Here is a 21277-nt window from a genome sequence, read left to right as displayed (position 1 = left end):
GAAGAGACCTTTTATTTTAATTCAGTATCTCTATTTTAGATGTGGTAGTGGAATCGTGGTGATATTAAATGACTTGCCTAAAGTTTTACATAGCCCCACTGGAACTTGAACTTTAGTCTTTTGCTTGCTGGTGGAGATGGGAATGCTATTTAGGGTAAATAAGTTTTTTCAAAGTTCTTAAAAGTCTTATGAAATCAGATAAAAAATAAACTGTTATATATCACCAAAACTACATAGTATAACCCAGACAATAAGATCCTCCATCCACATTGTTTTTCCTGAATGGATTTTGTTTGTTTGTTTGTTTTATGCTGTTCAATAAGTGTGGGGTTTTTTCAGTTAATAACATTTTTTTTCTAATTACATGTAAAGATAGTTTTCAACATTGATTTTTGTAAGATTTTGAGTTTCAATTTTTTTCTCCTACCCTCACCAAGACGACAAGCAATCTGATATAGGTTATACAGGTACAATCGTGTTAAACATTTTTTATACTAGTCATATTATGAAAGAAGAATCAGAACAAAATGGAAAAACCACAAGAAAGAAAAAAATAAAACAAAAAAAATAAAAATAGTATACCTCGATCTGCATTCAGATTCCATAGTTCTTTCTCTGAATGTGGATAGAATTTCATCATGAGTCTTTTGGAAATGTCTTGGATCATTGAATTACTGAGAAAAGCTAAGTCTATTGTAATTAATCATCGCACAATGTTGCTATTGCTGTGTACAATGCTTTCCTGGTTCTGCTTACTTAATTCAGCATCAGTTTATATAAATTTTTCCAGGTTTTTCTGAAATCTGCCTGCTCATCACTTTTTAAAAAATTTCTAAATTTATTTATTTTCAGTTTTCAACATTCACTTCCATAAGTTTTTGAGTTTTAAATTTTTTTCTGTCCCCCTCCCTTTCTCTTCCCCAAGACAGCATGCAATCTGATATAGGCTCTACATATACATTCATATTAATCATATATTCACATTAGTCATGTTGTAAAGAAGAATTAGAATGAATGGGAAGAAGCATGAGAAAGAAGAAACAAAATAAAACTAAAAAAGAAAGAGAGCAAAAATAGTATGTTTTGATCTGTATTCAGACTCCATAGTTCTCTCTCTGGATGTGGATAGCATTTTCCATCATGAGTCTTTTGGAGCTGTCTTAGGTCCTTGTATTGCTGAGAAGAGTTAAGCCTATCAAAGTTAGTTATCACAGAGTGTGGCTGTTACTGTGCACGATTGTTCTCCTGGTCCTGCTCACTTCACTCAGTATCAGTTTATATAAGCCCTTTGGGGTTTTTCTAAAGTCCGTTTGTCCATCATTTCTTATAGCATAATAGTATTCCATTACATTCATATACCACAACTTGTTCAGCCATTCCCCAGTTGATGGGCATCCCTCAATTTCCAATTTTTTGCCACCACAGAAAGAGTTGCTATAAATATTTTTGTACATGTGGATCTTTTTCCCATTTGCATAATCTTTTTGGGATAGAGTCCTAGAAGTATTATTGCTGGTTCAAAGGATATGCACATTTTTATAGCCCTTTTTGCATAGATCCAAATTGTTCTCCAGAATGGTTGAATGAGTTCACAACTCCAACAATAATGCATTAGTGTTACAATTTTTCCACATCTTCTCCAACATTTATCAATCTTCTGTTTTGTCACATTATCCAATCTGATATGTGTGAGGTGGTACCTAAGAGTTATTTTGTTTTGCATTTCTCTAATCAACAGTAATTTAGAACATTTTTGTATGATTATAGATAGCTTTGATTTCTTCATCCGAAAACTCCCTGTTCAAATCCTTTGACCATTTATAAATTGGGGAATGACTTGTATTCTTATAAATTTGATTTGACTATCTATATATTTGAGAAATGAAACCTTTATCAGAAACCCTGGCTGTAAAATTGTTTCCTAGCTTTCTGCTTTTCTTCTAATCTTTTTTTGCATTGATTTTGTTTGTGCAAAACCTTTTTAATTTAATGCAAACAAAATTATCTATTTTGAATTTCATAATGTTCCCTATCCGTTGTTTGGTCATAAATTCTTCCTTTCTCCATAGATGTGACAAGTGAACTATTCCTTATTCTCCTAAATCCCTTATGCTATCACCCTTTATGTCTAAATCATGTACCCATTTAACCTTATCTGGGTACATGGTGTGAGATGTTGGTCTATACCTAATTTTTGAGATACTACTTTTTATTTTTCCCCCAACAGTTTTTGTCAAGTAATGAGTTCTTATCAAAGAAGCTGGAGACTAGTGAGTCTTGTATACCTAACCTATTCAACTGATCCATTACTCTATTTCTTATCCACTACCAAATAGTTTTGATGATTCCTGCTTAATTCTATTTTTATATCTTGTATAGCTAGGCCATCTTCCTTTGCATAATTTTTCATTAATTCCTTTTATATTATGGACCTTTTGTTCTTCCAGATGAATGTTGTTATTACTTTTTCTAGCTCCATAACATAATTTTTGGAAGACTGATTGACATGGCACTGAATAACTAAATTACTTTAGACAGAATTGTCATTTTTATTGTATTAGCTCAGTCTACTCATGAGCAACTGATATTTTCCAATTGTTTACATATGAATTTATTTATGTGAAAAGTATTTTGTAATTGTATTTATATAGTTCCTCAGTTTGTCTTGGCAGGTAGACTCCAAAATATTTTATATTGTCTAAAATTATTTTAAATGTAATTTCTTTTTTTTCTCTTGCTGCTAGACTTTATTGGTAATATATAGAAATGCTGATGATATATGTGGGTTTACTTTATATCCTGCAGCTTTGCTAAAATTGTTACTTGTTTCAAGTAGTTTTTTACTTGATTCTCTAGGATTCTCTAAGTATACCATCATATTGTCTGCAAACAGTGATAGTTTTGTTTCCTCGTTGCCTATTCTCATTCTTTCCATTTCTTTTTCTTATCTTATTGCTAAAACTAACATTTCTAGTACAATATTGAAAAATAGGGGTGATAAAAGGTATCCTTGTTTCATCCCTGATTTTAGTGGGAATACTTCTAGCTTATCCCCATTACATATAATGCTTTAAGATGTTTTTAGATAGATACTACTTATCATTTTAATGAAAAATCCCTTTGTTCCTATGTTTTTAGTAAGAATAGGTGCTGTATTATGTCAAAAGATTTTCAGTATCTATTGAGATAATCATGTTTTCTGTTAGTTTTGTTGTTGATATGGTCAATTATGCTGATAATTTTGCTGATATGGAAACTTCACAACATAGATCCTACATGGTCCTAGTGTATTTTCCTTGTGATAAATTGTTAATCTCTTTGCTAAAATTTTGTTTAAAATTATTACATCAGTATTTATTAGGGAAATTGGTCTATAATTATCTTTCTCCCTTTTGGTTCTTCCTGGTTTAGGTATCAGCACAATATTTGTGTCCAAAAAGGAATTTGGTAGGACTCTTTCTTTACCTATTTATTCTATTTTTATATAGTATTGGAATTAATTATTCTTTAGATATTTGTTAAAATTCACTTGTCAATTCATCTGGCCCTGGAGGCTTTTATTTTGGGAGTTCATTGATGGTTTGTTCAATATCTTTCTCTGAAATGGGGTTACTTAAGCATTTTATTTCTTCTTCTGTTAATCTGGGCAATTTATATTTTTGTAAATATTCATCCGTTTCACTTATATTGTCAGATTTGTTGGCATACAGTTGGGCAAAATAGCTCTTAATTATTGCTTAAATTTCATCTTCATTGGTGGTAAATTCACCCTTTTTTATTTTTAATACTGGTAATTTAGTTTTCTTCTTTCCTTGTTTTAATCAAATTAACCAAAGCTTAATCTATCTTGTTGTTGTTTTTTTCCCCATAAAATTAGCTCTTAGTTTTATTTGTTAGTTCAATTGTTTTCTTACTTTCAATTTTATTAACCTCTCCTTTGATCTTCAGAATTTCTAAATTGGTATTTAATTGGAAATTTTTAATTTGTTCTTTTTTTCTAGCCATTTTAGTTGAGTTTGCAATGCTCTATTCAGTAGCATGTCCTCTTTCTCTACTTATTCATGTAAGCATTTAGAGATATAAAATTTCCCCTAAGAACTGCTTTGGCTGTATCCCATAAGTCTGAGTATATTGTCTCATTATTGTCATTCTCTTTGAAAATTTTTTTTAATTGTTTCTGATTAGTTGTCTGACCCACTCATTCTTTAGTTTTAGATTATTTAGTTTCCAATTAATCTTTAGTCTATCTTTGCATGGCCTTTAATTACATGTAATTTTATTGAATCATGATCTAAAAAGGATGCACTTAATATGTCTGCCTTCCTGTATTGGATTTTTAGGTTTTCATTCCTTAGTACATGGTCAGTTTTTGTGTAGGTGTGATGTACTTCTGAGAGAAAGGTATATTCCTTTCTATCCCCAATCTCCAGAGGTCTATCATATCTAACTTTTATAAAATTCTATTCACCTTCTTAACTTGTCTCTTGCTTATTTTGTAGTGAGATTTTTCTAGTTCTGAGGTGGGGAGTTTAAGGTCCCCCACTAGTATAGTTTTACTGTGTTTCTTCTTGTAACTCACTTAACTTCCTCTCTAAGAATTTGGATGCTATACCACTTGGTACATATGTATTTAGTATTGATATTACTTCTTTGTCTATAGTACCTTTTAACAAAATGTAGTTTCCTTTCTCATTTCATTTAATTAGATCTCTTTTTCTTTTTCTTTTTCTGAGATCAGGATTGCTACCCCTCCTTTTTTTTTTTTTTTTTTTACCTCGGCTGAAACATAATATATATTCCAGCCTTTTACCTTTACTCTGGGTGTATTCTTCTGTTTCAAATGAGTTTTTTTTTTTTACAATTTCAAACTTTATTCTTTTTTTTTTAGTTCCCATGTTTTTTGTTACTTTACTAATTTATTTTGATTTATCAACAATCACTTCCATAAGCTTTTGAGTTTTAAATTTTTCTCCTCCTCCTTCCCAACCTCCCTCCCCAAGACAGCACACAATCTGATATAGGCTATACATATATATTCCTATTAAATATATTTTCCCATTAGTGATCTTGTAAGCAAGAATTAGAACCAATAGGACGAACCACCAGAAAGAGGAAACAAAACACAACAGAAGAAAAAAATAGCAAATAATATGCTTCAATTTACATTCAAACTCCATAGTTTTTTCTTTGGATGTGGATAACATTTTCCATCATAAGACCTTTGGAGATGTCTAAGATCCTTGCATTGCTGAAAAGGGTTAAGTCTATCAATATTAGTCACCATACAGTGTTCTCCTGCTTCTGCTCACTTCACTCTGCATCAGACCATACAAGTCTTTCCAGATTTTTCTGAAGTCTGCCTGCTCATCATTTCTTATAACACAATAATATTCAATTACATTCATATACCACAACTTGTTCAGTCCTTCCTTAATTGATGGGCATCCCCTCAATTTCTAATTCTTTGCCACCACAAGAAGAACTGCTATGAATATTTTTGTACATGTGGATCCTTTTCCCATTTGCATGATCTCTTTAGGATACAGCCCTAGAAATGCCATGGCTGGGTGAAAGGGTATGGACATTTTTATAGCCCTTTGGGCATAGTTCCAAATTGCTCTCCAAAATGGTTGGATCAGTTCACAACTCCACCAATAACGCATTACCATTCCAATTTTACCACATCTTCTCCAACATTTATCATTTTCTTGTTTTGTTATCTTGGACAATCTGATAGGGGTGATGTGGTACTTCAGAGTTGTTTTGATTTGCATTTGTCTAATCAATAGTGATTTAGAGCATTTTTTCATATGACTATAGATGGCTTTAATTTCTTCATCTGAGAACTGTCTGTTCATATCCTTTGACCATTTATCAGTTGGGGAATGACTTGTATTCTTTCAATTTGACTCAGCTCTCTATGTATTTTAGAAATGAGGTCCTTATCAGAGACACTGGTTATAAAAATTCCCAATTTTCTACTTTCCTTCTAATCTTGGTTGCATTGGCTTTGTGCAAAAACTTTTCAATTTAATGTAATCAAAGTTATCCATTTTGTATTTAATAATGTTCTCTATCTCCTGTTTGGTCATGAATTCTTCTGTTCTCCATAAATCTGATGGGTAAACCATTCCTTGCTCTCCTAGTTTCCTTATAGTATCAGCCTTTATATCTAAATCATGAACCCATTTTGACTTTATTTTGGTAGATGGTGTGAGATTTTGGTATATGCTTAGTTTCCACCGTACTCTTTTCCAGTTTTCCCAACAGTTTTTGTTAAATAGTAAGTTATTATCCCAGAAGCTGAGGTCTTTGGATTTATCAAATAATAAATTACTATAGTCATTGCCTGCTGTGTCTTGCATACTTAGCCTATTCCACTGATCCACTGCTCTATTTCTTAGCCAGTACCAAGCAGTCTTGATGATTAGTGATTTATAATACAATTTAAGACCTGGAATGACTAGGTCACCTTCCCCTGCATTTCTTTTCATTAGTTCCCTTGATATTCTGAAACTTTTTTTATTCTAAATGAATCTTGTTATTATTTTTTCTAACTCTATAAAATAATTTTTGGTAGTTTGGTATGACACTGAATAAGTAAATGAGCTTGGGTAGAATTGTCATATTTATTATATTAGCTTGGCCTACCCATGAGCAATTGATGTTTTTCCTCAGAGGTATTTTGCTTCTGACCTCCACCTCCCTCAATCTGCTGTCCCTTCTATCAGCTCTTCCTAATTCCCTAGAGGGTAAGATAAATTTCTATACCCAACTGAGTATGTATGTTATTCCTTCTTTAGGCCAAAACTGATGATAATAAAATTCAAATAATGATAACTCCCTCCCTTCTTTCCATCTCACTGTTTTTTGTGCCACTTCATGTGGTATAGTTTTCTCTATTCTGCCTCCCTCTTTTCTCTTCTCCTAGTACAATCCTTTTATTCATCCCTTATTTTTTTTAATATCATCACATCAAAATCAACTTGTACCCACACCCTCTTTCTCTGTATACTCCTTTTAAATGTCCTAATACAGTTCTCAAGAGTTACAAGTATCATCTTCCTATGTAGGGATGTAAACAGTTTAATCTTGTTGAATAACATGTTTTGTTTCTCTCTTGTTTATGTTTTTATGCTTCTCTTGAGTCTTATATTTGAAGATCAAAATTTCTGTTCAGCTCTGGTCTTTTCATCAGGAAAGTTTGTAAGACCCCTATTTCATTGAATGTCCATTTCATCCCTGAAAGATTATGCTCAGTTTTGCTGGGTAGTTTATTCTTAGCTGCAATCCAAGTTCCTTTGCCTTCCAGAATATCATATTCCAAGCATTCCAGTGCATTAATGTAGAAACTGCTAAGTCCCATGTAATCCTGATTGTGGCTCCTTGATATTTGAATTGTTTCTTTCCGGCTGCTTGTGGTATTTTCTCCTTGACCTGATAGTTCTGCAGTTTGGCTTACAATATTCCTTGGAGTTTTCATTTTGGGGATCTCTTTCAGGAGATGATTGATGGATTCTTTTAATAACTGTTTTACCCTCCAGTTCTAGGACCTCAAGGCAGTTTTACTTGATAATTTCTTGAAAGATGCTGTCCAGGATGTTTCTTTTTTTGATCATAGCTTTCAAGTAGTCCAACAATTCCTAAATTATTTCTCCTTGATCTATTTACCAGGTCGCTTGTTTTTCCAATGAGGTATTTTACATTTTCTTCTACTTTTTTTCATTCTTTTGATTTTGCTTGACCAATTCTTGGCAGCTCATAGAATCATTATCTACCACTTGCCCAATTCCAATTTTTAAGGAATAATTTTCTTCATTTAGCTTTTGCATCTCCTTTTCAATTTGGCCAATTCTACTTTTAAAGGAATTGTTTTCTTCAATGGATATTTTTCCATTTGGCCAATTCTATTTTTAAGGAGTTTTCTTCAGTCAGTTTTTGTACTTCCTTTCCCAATCTGTTGACTCTTTTTTTTCATAATTCTCCTGCATAACTCTCATTTCTTTCCTGATTTTTCTTCTACCTCTCTTACTTTTTAAAAATCCTTTTTGAACTCTTCCAAGTGGATTTTTGAAGCTTCACGTGTAGGCATTTTGACATTGTTGTCTTCTTCTATGGTTGTGTTTTCATCTTCTCTGTTGCCATAGTAGCTTTCTATGATCAGGGCTCTTTATGTTTTTTTGCTCACTTTTTAAAGTTGATCTCTACTACTGGGGCCCTGGGGGTATTGTCCCAAGCTTCTTGCACTGGGAGCCAGGGGCCTGGTCCCTGACCTTCCACCTCAAGGCATCAGGTGCTTGAGGCTTGCCCACTGAACTAGGGTGGCCAGGCCTAGTTGAACCTGTTGTGCCAGGGTTCTGGGGCTGGCAATTTGCCTTCTGTAATGGGGCTGGAGGCCTCACAGCTGGCCTGCTGTGTAACTAGCCAGCCCAGGACTGAGGGGCTTTGGTTGTTGATCTGTGTTGTGGCTAAGCCTCCTGCTGGCTTGCCTGGTCACAGTCTCCTCTGGACTATGCTTGCCTTTTACTGAAGTGAGAGAGACCTTTCCTGAAGTCCTTCTCAGTTATCTTAAGCTAGAAGGTTGGAACACTCCATCTTTTTGTGGATTCTGTCACTCCAGAATCCATTTAGAGTCTTGATTTAACATTGTTTCTGAGGGAAACTGGGGAGAGCTCAGGCAACTTCCTGGCTTCTCTCCACCATTTTGGCTCTGCCCCCACCTGCATGGATTGTTAAGCCAAATTTCTGAAGCAGTTTTGAATTTTATTTAGTAGGTTCTGGAATGTTCCTTGGTTTGGTGCACTACCTGTGCCTTATGCAAACAGAAACATCTAGAGGACTTTATCATATATAGGGAATCTCTCTGCCATTTGAACACTGCTGGTTATCCCCTATGACAGTGCAAACACCTTTAGAAAGCCTTCATCTCCCTGTTTTATTATTTGACTAAAATTAATAGATTTTCATTGAACAAAGGTATTTCTGTTGTATCTGTCAAAGGATTTTGTATGGCCTTAACATATACATGGACCTTGTTAGATGATAGTATTTAAGGCTATATTTTGCTCTATTGAATCAGATGTTTTTATAGTCAAATACAGTGGGATATTACATTCTCTGCATCTTTAAGACATTCCTGTGACTATTAAGACATGATCTGTTGTTGAATATAATTTTGACCTAGTCTATTAATAAATTTATATATGTATCTCTTGGATAGGCATGGCAGCTGTACAGTGAGCTGTGCTCAGAACTGAAGAGGAGAAAGGGAACCGGTTAGATTTAGGAAACACAATTTCAGTGATCTTAAATTTTACCCTCAAAAAATCCCAGGGTTTTTTCATTTTGTTTTGTTTTGTTTTGTCTTTTTTTTTAACATCAATAATCTTGTGCAATATAATATAGCTGTGAATCATGGAAACAAAGTCTCCAAAGAATGAAATTTGTGGGTCACCAAAAAGGCAATGGAGACATATGGTGGGTATAAATAGGTTGCAGCACAACACCAATCATAACTTGTATAAAAGAAGCCATATAAAATATTAATCCAGTGACAAGAACAGAAAAGGAGGAAGTGGATCATGTATTTAGAGCTAAAAATAATAGATGGCCAGTCTATGTGCTGGATTGGTGATTTTGTAGCATTGAGAAGAAGACAACTAGTATTGTCAAGTAGACACTCAGTGGAAATTCCCCGGTAAGTATATGAGTATGTACATGAGTCACACAGAATCAGCAGAGAAGTTGGGTTGTGGAGAATCCTCACTTCCTTTAAATGACATATTAATTGAAGTTTCCTTGTAAATGAAAATGTAATTATGATATTGACTTACAACCTTCATACTACAAAAGAGTTAAAGCTCTCTGTCTTGCTTTGGAGGTACCTCACAATCCGTCAATGATACTGACCAATCAAAGCTACTAACACAGATTTACTTTTCAGTGTCTAACTCTGTGCATGATGTTTAGAAAGCTTGCCAACTTAATAATTAGCAACTTAAATCAGTGGGATTTATGTGTATCTAGTGGCAGAATATCTGGCACTAAATAGTGCTTTATTATGATAATTTGACATATACTATGCTGAAAGTTTTTTTTTTCTTTTTACCATTTCAGCTGGGAATGATGTTGAATCCATGCATCTTAGAGTCTGTAGCATATAGGTAAGCTTAATTTTTTTCAAAGGGTTTTTTGAGTTTATTTAGAAGGCAAATCATTAAGGGTTTTTCAACAGGACAGTTGTGTTTCTATGTCAAGGATGAAAATATTTTTATTAAATAAATGTCTATCCATTTATTTGGTAATATCCAATGTACAAACCAACAGGTCTATTTTTACTGTTTGAAACAAGGAACCAAAGTCTTAAAGTCAATCATACACATACCAAAGTTTTGACTTCAAAATATACATTCTTGGTCCCTGATTTTCACATTAACAGCAACCTACTTTTAGAAAAAACAAATTTATCCTGTCTTATTAAATTGAGCAAATACATATTCTCAAAGGACCACAGTTTATACTTTTTAACAAAATCAGCAAAATTGAGTAAACAAAATACTAGGATACAATCAGGAAACAGTTTGTTGAGAATTTAGTTAATGCTTCCTCCAGGCATTGTATTGGTACATTAGGTAAGCTTATAATGGTGAGGTTTCCTCAGTACTTAGTTTTAATGTATTTAGAGGAAAATGTATTTGGTAAATAAACTATTTTGCCTTTTAAAAGCAGTGGTGTTTTGCTTTTTACTTTGCATTTTCACATAATCATGGGGGGAATTGTTATCAAAAGATATATGATCAACAACACTTTGGGCCTCCATGTTCCTAACAATATTTTCTCTCATCTCCTACTTTTCTCTTTTGTAAGCCTCTTTAAAATCATAATCGAGAAACTTTGGTGTCTATGTCACTGTGGAGCCTAGAAATTCCAGTGTAGTGCATAATAATTTCAGTGAGCTGGAAAAGGACAAGGAGAGTAATAATTTATCCTCACAATTGAGTTCTTCCTTGATCAAGCTTGGGAAAAAAACTGTTGTACTTTTTTTGAAAGAAGAAAGAGAGAAGCAGATGGGAAAATAGCCTTTGCAGGGGCCAATTTCTGCATAGGAATGTGCATTTTCTTTCTGCCTGTTTTATAGTATACTTTTTTTACCCACTGATTCCATGGAAAGAATTCTGAATTTGGAGGGCTTACCTTCAAATCCTAGCTCTACCACTTCCTACCTGTGTGACATTGGGCAACATACTTAGCCTCAATGTATCTTGGCTTTCTCTGATGTAAAATAAGGGCATTAGACTGGATAATCTGTAAGGTCCCTTTCAGCTTGGAATCACTAAATAAAAGAAGCTAGTTGGATTGAATTTATTTGCAATGGATTATAGTATCCTATCCTACGAAGTATTTCATATCAGTTTCAAGCTAAATCACCATTTTCATGTGGAAATTCCTCTTATCAGAGCATAAAGCATATTTTCAAATTGCTTAACAATTGAAATATAAAGAGAATATATTTTTAATTGTTCTTTCCTATTATGGAGAGTAAATGGCTGCACATAATATATAAAATTAATTCTGAGTATTCTTTTACATATTAGTGGCAAAGTTAAAGGTGATGGCTTTGAGTAAGTATGTATGTAAATAGAAATGTATGGAATTCAAATACATTAAAATGTCCCATTTTATACATCTTAGTAATTTTTCTTTCCATACATCCTGATTTTCCATACTTGTTCTGAGACTCATGTTAAAGTCAATTGTCTTTATGAATTAAATATAGTGGCATCATCTATGATGTTGCAATGACTGGAAAATGGTGCCAGTTGAAACTATTTATAACTTCTAATAATCACACTCTTCTCTAAATCCCTCATTGCTTGAGACTTTTAACACTTGAGATGTTCAGCAATCATTGAGAGACCTTTTAATCAAGTAAAATCATTGAATCACAGACTTTCAGTGTTCAAGGGGACCTTAGAGATTATCTAATATAGCTCCATTATTTTGCAGATGAGGAAATTGAGATCCAAAAAAGAGACTAAGGCCATGTAACTAATTTGTCTTGGAGTTGCATGGTGATATTTTTGCCTATGCTTTCTCAATTAACTTCTACCAAAGTCTTACAAAACTCTCTTTTAGTAGATAAATAATCCTGGCTTCTCAAAGTCTATGCCAAAAGAGAAGAAGAGATGGCCTACTTTCCAAGCTAGACAGGATAGTATGTTTCCTCTCCTCAACATGCTATTGTGGAAAGAGCAGTCAAAAGAAGTGGGTTGAAATCCTGGCTTAGCCACTTACTACTTGTGTGCCATTGGGTAAATCACTTATCCTCCCTATACTTCAATTTTCTCATCTATAAAATGAGGGCATTAGCATAGACTGACTTTAAGGCTCCTTCTAACTCAAAGTCTATGGTCTAATGCAAGGACTAGTCTCTTTGATATTAGGTTTGTTATTAGAAGACTGACCACCAAGTATTGAAATTCTTTTGGCCACAGAAACTCATAAAGAGCATACAAAGAAGGACCAAAGTATTTCTCGATTTGGGGGAATAGTTAAGCATTTCTCAGGCATTCTGATATCTAAAATTAAGTAGGTTCACATCAAGTCCTTAGTCATAATATCTTCAAATCTTGCTTTTAAAAACATCTGCAAATATACAAATGTTTTTAAAAGCAAAAAGGAAAGATATCCCTAATAATTCTATTAATTTTCCTGTTAAATTTTTGAAGTAATTATGAAGTGGTTTTGGTATCTTCCATCTTCTTTCTTAAAGCTGGAAGCCAGAAGTGCCCCAAATAACTATAGAACCTGAAGAGATTTGAAAAGCCTGGTGCTCTCACCAATTCTACCCTTCTCTTCACATAGGGATGGGGCACTTATCTCCACCAATGAGGAGAGAGTCCTATACCAAAAGGTTTTTGGACTGGAGCTACAATTATATATCACTCTACCACTTTTTCTCATCCCCCTCTCAGAGGCATCCTTTATAAGAAAGAATAAATAAGGGGGAAAAGCAGCTCATCAAAATTAACCAACATGTTAAAAATGTCTGTCATTATATGAAATGTTCCATATCCATAGCCCCCTACCTCTGCAACAAGTCAGGGAGATGTACATTTGAATATCTATTCTTTGAAGTCAAACTTGGTCCTTATCTTTTCATACCATTCAATTTTAATTGTTTTTTTTATTTATATTGTAATTATTGTATACATTATTTTCTTGGTTCTGCTTACTTCACTTTGTATCATTTCATATAAGACTTCTCATGCTTCTCTGTATTTTGTTTAACATGTTTCCAAACAACTTCTTTATTTTTTTTTTAATCTCATATGAGCTTCATACTCACTACAAGATTTGATAGATAAAGACATTGAGATACAGGGAATTGTAAACAACTTGCCTAAGTACACAAAATAAGAAATTTGTTTTATGTACAGTGTAATCCTTTCTTTTTTCTGGACGCAGAGATAATAAATTTCTTTTTGTCATTCCCATTCTGCAGATGGAGAAACTGGAGCAGAGCGTTGTTTCAGTAACTCAACTCCTTCACCTGCTTACAATGACTGAGTAATAGAACTGGAAGTAGGGCATCATCACTTGTGAGTTCTGCCTTTACTTTGGTTGTCATCACTGTCGTCGTTATTGTTGTTGGCTACCATTACTAATAGTTTTAGACAACAGTTTCATATTTATATAGAGTTTAAAAATTGCTTTCTTCCCAACAATACTATGAAATTGGGGGAGGAAGGTAGAGACTAAACAAGAGTTTACTAAGAACCTACTATTTGTTAGAGACTAAGTGCTAGTTTCATTTATATAAGTCCCATTTTACATATAAGGAAACTGAAACTCTGAGTTTTAGTGATTTGTCCAGGATTATACAAGTAATAAGTGATCTAGCCAGCATTGAGCCAGGTTTTCTAAGTCCAAATTCAGTGCCCTTTTCACTATCCCACATCAACCTACTTCTCTGCAGAATTAGTTTTGAAATGCTACTGACTAGTAGATGGGTTTGGTTTATCAAATGGAAATGTGTGTGTGTGTGTGTTTGTGTCTGTACGCACATAAGCATGTGTGTGTGCACTAAAGGAGACTAAAGAGAATTGTTAAGCTTCAATCATTAAAATATAATGCCTTTCTGAGAGTGGAATTCAGTCTTTCCACATACATCTGTACTAGGACAACTAGTGTTTGTATAACAGCACTGTAAAGCTGATCAGAGATATCCAGTTGTACAGTTAAAAAAATTACGAGGAGTGATCTAGCGAGCTGAGGGACTGGGGAGCTGCTTTTTACATTCTAGATCTAGCTGAAGTTCAGCTCACTCAGCTTTACTAAGTGTCTCTGGATTTTATATGTTTATACAGTTGTCCTCTTGCCAGTGAGACTGAATTTGAATTTGTATTCTCACCAGGAAATTTTTAGAAATGTTATTTCTATTCTTACCTGTAAAAATCTAGGCTGTAAATTTCCCCTGCAGATAACAACACACATTTGTTAGTAGGGTCATTGTTCTGGCTATCCTTGTGGTGTTTTTTAAATTGTTATTATTTCAAAATTACACTTCCTTATGTCCCTCTTTTGACTCCTGGGTCAGCAGAAAATATTTATTCTTCTGGTGATTAACTCCTAAGTTATTTCCTGTACAAATTAGGATAGTTAGCTTAAGGAAAAGAGCCACAAAATCACAAACATTTAGAATGGGAAGTAGATCTTGGGGTATAGAATGTTAGGGAGCCAAAGAGGAACCCTAAAGATCATCTGATTTTTTTTTTTAGGCAATTAGGGTTAAGTGACTTGCCCAGGGTCACACAGCTAGTAAGTGTGAAGTGTTTGGTCTGAGGCCAGATTTGAACTCAGGTCCTCCTGACTTCAGGGCCAGTGCTCTATCCACTGTGCCACCTAGCTGCCCCTAAGATCATCTGATCTTTAAACAGAATAAGGTTACTACCTTGTTTTACAGATGAGAAAACCAAGGCCTAGAGAAAGTTAATTACTTGTATGAGTTCACCTGGCTATTAAATCATGGATCTGGGACTAGAACTCAAGTGCCCTCCCAGGCCAATGTTATTTTCCAACTATACTAGCTTATATAATGTAATACAGCCTGAGCCCCCATTCCCCCAGCTCCATGATAGCTTTGTCTCAATATAATTGTACTGTTCTTCTTGGCTTCTTCCTGTTGTATCTGTGATATCATCTCTTCTGTAGATATTACTGTTATGACCCAAATGACATCTAAAGATGATGGATTTTTTTTCTCCATCGTGATTAATGACTGATGTTAGATAATGGTGTGGGGATTACAAGACCACACTTGCATTTACTTTCAGCATCTTGTTTGTCTTTCTGCTCATCTAAAACCATCAAAAGTGATCACTTCTGTGATGTATGATCTGATTAGGGGAGCTGAGAATGTTATACTGCTCAGTAACTATAAATTCCACAGAATCATCACCAGTCTGTGCCAGTTTGATGCCCGTGAGCTTTCCAATTTAACATTATGTAGTAAATTTTGCTCATTGTAGAAATCTCATCCACCGTATAAAGATTTTTATATGATTAGTTAAAAATATTTTAACCTTAACCTTGAAATATTATATTCATATGACCAAGAGCTGGTTGGAACTGGGCTCATGTTACCAAATGACTATTAGATGCTTCATACTGAATGTCCCATAGGCTTCTGAAACTAAACATAAAGTATTTTGACAAATGGAAAAAAGGAACTAGACTTAAAGTCCTGAATTTTAATCCTTCCCAAGATACTGACCAGCAGCTGTATGATCCAGGGCAAGTCAATTAACATTTTTGTACCTTGGTTTTCTCATCTTTAAAATGAGGGTGTTGGACTTGATTATGTCTGAGTTCCCTTTCAGATCTGCATTATCTGATGTCTTAAACATAATTGATTATCTTTCCCTCAAGCCCATTCATCTTCTGAACATCTCTATTTTTTTTTGAAAGTCTCCATAATTCTTGTAGTCAGCTAGGTTTGGAACTTAAGAGTCATCTCCAATTCTTTACTCTCTTTACTTTATTCTGGCTCCCACCCAAATCAATCAATGGATTGTAAATTCTACCTCTTCAACATCTCTCCTCTGTCTCCACTTCTCTCTATTAACACCCTTACACCTTAATTCAAGATCTCATCCTCTATCACTTCAACAGTTGTGATTACTTTTTGATTGATATCCCCATCTCAAGTCTCTTAAATTCATTTCCACATGGTTGCCAAAGTGATGTTCCTTAAAAAAAAAAAAAAAAAGGTCTGATGATGTTATTCTCTGATCAAGAAACTCTAAAGTCTCCCTATTGTCTCGAGGATAAAATGTAAAGTTCTTTAGTTGGAATTTAAAGTCTTTCACAACCTGGATCCAACCTATCTTTCTAGGCTTATTTCATTTTGTTTTCTCTCACATAGTTTATAGTCCTGCAAAAACTAGCTGGATTGCTCTTCTTCATGCATGACTTTCCGCCTCCTATCTGAGCCTTTGCAAAGGCTGTGCCCACTTCTTAAAATCCCTTGTTTTTTCAGTCATTTTATTTGTGTCTGACAATTCACTACCACATTTTGGGTTTTGTAGGCAGATACTGGATTGGTTTGCAATTTCCTTTTCTAGCTCTTTCTCAGATGAGAAAACTGAAGCAAACGGGGTTGTGACTTGACCAGGGTCACACAACTTGTAAGTGTCTGAGGACAGATTTGAACTCAGAAAGATGAGTCTTCTTGACTTTAGACTTGACATTCTATCCACTGTGCCACCTAGCTGCCCCTTAGAATCCCTAGATTTCATCAAATCTCATCTCTAATGTCACCTCATAAATGGCCTTTTAATTAATTTGTATTTTTAAAAGTATTTATCATCACATTTGTTCATGTTTCTTGGCAGAATGTCAAATCCTTGAAGACAAGGACTATTTCATTTGGTCATTATAACCCTAATGTCCATTATAGTGCTTGGCACATGGGAAGTGATTAATAAAGGATAATTGATTGATTTCTCTTTTCTCATCCCCTCATTTTATAGATGAGGTAACTAAGACCTTGAGAGATGAAAAGATTTTCCCAAAGTGAGACTGAGTGGGGATTCAAACCTAGGTCCTTTGACTCCAAATCTAAACTACTTCAAGAGCTACCTCCCAACTAATATACTTTTCTTTAGGACAAAAAAATATGTCTTTCTTTTTATTTTTCTTTTAATCTCCCATGACACCCAGTACAGGGATTTGTGCATAATAGGTGCTTAAAAAATACTCTATAAAATTGAATTGAAGGTACAATTAGTTTCTTTAGAAGTACCTACTGAGGTTTTTTTTTAATAAATATATTTATTTTTAATTTTCAACATTCACTTCCATAAGATTTGCAGTTTTAAGTTTTCTTATCTAATATAATACATGCTCTACATATACATTCATATTAAACATGTTTTCACATTAGTCATGTTGTACAAAAAGGAATTAGAAGCAGTGGCAGGAACCATAAGAAAGAAGAAACAAAACAAAACAATAACAAAAGAGAGCAAACAGCATGCTTCCTTCATTCAGACTCCAAACTTCTTTCTCTGCGTGTGGACAGCATTTTCCATCATAAGCCTTTTGGAGTTGTCTTAGGTCTTTGCTTTGCTGAGAAGAGCAAAGTCTATCAAAGTTAATCATTACACAATGTGGCTGTTACTGGGTACATTGTAACCCTGGTTCTGCTCACTTCAATAAACATCAGTTCACACGAGTCTTTCCAGGCTTTTGTGAAGTCTGCCTGCTCATTGTTTCTTATAGGAAAAGCGTATTTCATTACATATATCACAATTTGTTCAGCCGTTTACCAATTGATGAGCATCCCCTCAATTTCCAGTTCTTGGCCACCACAAAAAGGGCTGCTGGAAATATTTTTGTACATGTGGGTATTTGTCCCATTTTTATGAACTCTTTGGGACATACACCTAGAAGTAGTATTGCAGGGTCAAAGGGTATGCACAACTTTATAGCCCTTTGGGTATAGTTCCAAATTGCTCCCTAGAATGGTTGGATCAGTTCACAACTCTACCAGCAATGCATTAGTGTTCCAATTTTCCCAGATCTTCTCCAACATTTATCATTTTCCTGTTTTGTCTTGTTAGCCAATCTGATAGGTGTGATGTGATACTTTAGAGTTGTTTTGATTTGCATTTCTTTAATCACTAGTAATTTAGAGCATTTTTCCATATGACTGTGGATAGCTTTAATTTCTTCATCTGAAAACTGTCTGTTCATATCCTTTAACAGTTTGTCAATTGGGGAATGACTTATAAATCATAAATTTGACTCAGTACTCTATGTATTTTAGAAATGGGGCCTTTATCAGAGACTCTGGCTGTAAAAATTCTTTCCCAACTTTCTGCTTCTCTTCTAATCTTGGTTGCACTGGCTTTGTGCAAAACCTTTTCAATTTAATGTAATCAAAATTATCCATTTTGCGTTTTATAATATTCTCTATCTTGTTTGGTCATAAATTCTTCCCTTCTCCATAAATCGGACAGGTAAACTATTCCTGCTCTTTTAGTTTGCTTATAGTATTAGCCTTTATATCTAAATCATGTACCCATTTTGACTTTATCTTGGTATATGTTGTAAGATGTTGGTCTATTCCTAGTTTCTGCCATATTGTTTTCCAGTTTTACCAGGAGTTTTTGTTAAATAGTGAGTTCTTATCCCAGAAGCTGGAGTCTTTGGGTTTATCAAACAGTAGATTACTATAGTCATTGTCTACTGTGTCTTGTGTACCTAACCTATTCCACTGATACACCACTCTACTTCCTAACCAATAATAATCAGTTTTGAAGATTGTTGCTTTATAATACAATTTAAGATCTGGTATGGCTAGCTCATCTTCCTTAGCATTTCTTTTCATTATTTTTCTTGATATTCTGGACCTTTTGTTCTTCCAGGTGAATTTTACTATTTTTTCTAGCTCTATAAAATTATTTCTTTTGGTAGTTTGATTGGCATGGAACTGAATAAGTAAATTAATTTAGGTAGAATTGTTGTTTTATTGTATCAGCTTGGCATACCCATGGGTAACTAATATTTTTTCAAGTATTTAGATCTCACTTTATTTTCATAAAAAAATATTTTGTAATTGTGTTTATATAGTTCCTGGATTTGTCCTGGCAAGTACACTCCCAAATATTTTATATGGTCTACAGTAACTTTAAATGGAATTTCTCTTTCTATCTCTTGTTGCTGGGCTTTGTTAGCAAGATATAGAAATGCCATGATTTATGTGGGTTTATTTTATATCTTGCAACTTTGCTAAATTTGTTTATTATTTAAAGTCATTTTTAGTTGCTTCTCTAGGATTCTCTAAGTATACCAACATATCATCTGCAAAGAGTAATAGCTTTTTTTCTTCTTTGCCTATTCCAATTCCTTCAATTTCTTTTTCTTCTCTTACTGCTAAAGCTAACATTTCTACTACAATATTGAATAGCACTGGTGATAATGGACATCCTTGTTTTACTCCTGATCTTATTGGAAATGCTTCTAGCTTATCTCCATTACATACAATGCTTGCTGATGAATTTCAATAGATACTACTTATCATTTTAAGAAATAGTTCAGTCATTCCTATGCTCTATAGTGTTTTTAATAGGGATTGGTGTTGTTTTTTGTCAAAAGCTTTTTCTGCATCTATTGAGATAATCATCTGATTTCTGTTAGTTTTGTTGTTGATATGGTTAATTATGCTAATAGTTTTCCTAATATCGAACCAGCCCTACATTCCTGGTATAAATCTTACCCAGTCATAGTGAATTATTATTGTGATAAATTACTGCAATCTATTTGCTAATATTTTATTTAAAATTTTTGCATCTATATTCATTAAGGAAATTGGTCTATAATTTTCTTTTTCTGTTTTAGCCCTTTCCAATTTAGGTATCAGCACCATATTTGTATCATAAAAATAATTTAGTAGGACTCCTACTTTGCCTATTTTCCCAAATAGTTTATGTAGTACTAGAATTAATTGTTCTTTAAATGTTTGGTAGAATTCACTTGTAAATCCATTTGGCCCTGGAAATTTTTTAATTAGGGAGCACATTGATGGCTTGTTCAGTTTTTTTTTTCCTGAAATGGGGTTATTTAAATATTTTATTTCCTCTTCTGTTAATCTGGGCAATTTACATTTTTGTAAATATTCATCCATTTCACTTAGATTGTCATATTTATAGGCATACTGTTGGAAAAAAAGTTTCTAATTAATTTCCTCTTCATTGGTGGTCAATTCACCCTTTTTATTTTTGATACTGATAATTTGGTTTTCTTTTTTCTTTTTTAAATCAAAATAATTAAAATCTTATCTATTTTACTGTTTTTTTCATGTCACCAGATCTTAATTTTATTTATTATTTCAATAGTTTTCTTGATTTCAATTTTATTAATCTCTCCTTTGATTTTCAGAATTTCTAATTTGGTATTTAATTGGGTGTATTTAGTTTGTTCTTTTTCTAGCTTTTTTAGTTGTATGCCCAATTCATTGATCTCCTGTTTCTCTATTTTATTCATGTAAGCATTTAGAGATATAAAATTTCCCCTAAGAAATACTTTTGCTGCATCCCATAAGTTTTGGTATGTTGTCTCATTATGGTCATTCTCTTGAATGAAGTTATTGATTGTTTCTGTGATTGGTTGTTTGACCCACTCATTTTTTTAGGATTAGATTACTTAGTTTCCAATTACTTTTAGTCTATCTTTCCATGGCCCTTTATTGTATATAATTTTTATTGCATCATGATCTGAAAAGGATGCATTTGATATTTCTGCCTTTCTGCATTTGATTGTTTTTATGCCCTAGTACATGGTGTTTTTGTGTATGTGCCATACACCAGTGAGAAAAAAAAGTATATTCCTTTTTATATGCTCATTTTCACTGGGTCGTTGATCCTTGGTTATAGTCCAAGCTCCTTTGCCTTACAGACTATCATTATTCCAAGCCTTCTGATCTTTTAATGTTGAACCTGCAAGGTCCTGCATAATCTTAACTGTGGTTCCATGATATTTGAATTGTTTCTTTCTGGCTCTTGCAGTATTTTCTCCTTGACCTGATGATTCTGGAATTTAGCTGTAATATTCCTTGACATTTTCAATTTGGGATCTCTTTCAGGAGGTGATCAGTGTATTCTTTCAATGATTATTTTGCCCTCTGGTTCGAGAACCTCAGGGCAGTTTCCCTTGATCATGGTTTTCAGGTAGACCAATAATTCTTAAATTCTCTCTCCTGGATCTATTTTCC

General features: G+C 33.7%; 1 protein-coding gene across 1 annotated transcript in view; it reads left to right on the top strand.

Moving 5' to 3' along the window:
* The window catches only part of SGCD (sarcoglycan delta), a 1287299-nt gene that overhangs the window by 246511 nt on the left and 1019511 nt on the right, over nt 1-21277 (top strand). Inside the window, exons 2-3 of the mRNA XM_027841884.1 lie at nt 10117-10163; nt 13505-13601. The gene's annotated coding sequence lies outside the window, so the exon portion shown is untranslated. The remainder of the gene's footprint in view (nt 1-10116; nt 10164-13504; nt 13602-21277) is intronic.

Source organism: Vombatus ursinus, unplaced genomic scaffold (genome assembly GCF_900497805.2).
Source record: "Vombatus ursinus unplaced genomic scaffold, bare-nosed wombat genome assembly UNPS02014863.1, whole genome shotgun sequence".
NCBI lineage: Eukaryota > Metazoa > Chordata > Mammalia > Diprotodontia > Vombatidae > Vombatus > Vombatus ursinus.
This window is presented reverse-complemented; position numbering and strand designations above follow the sequence as displayed.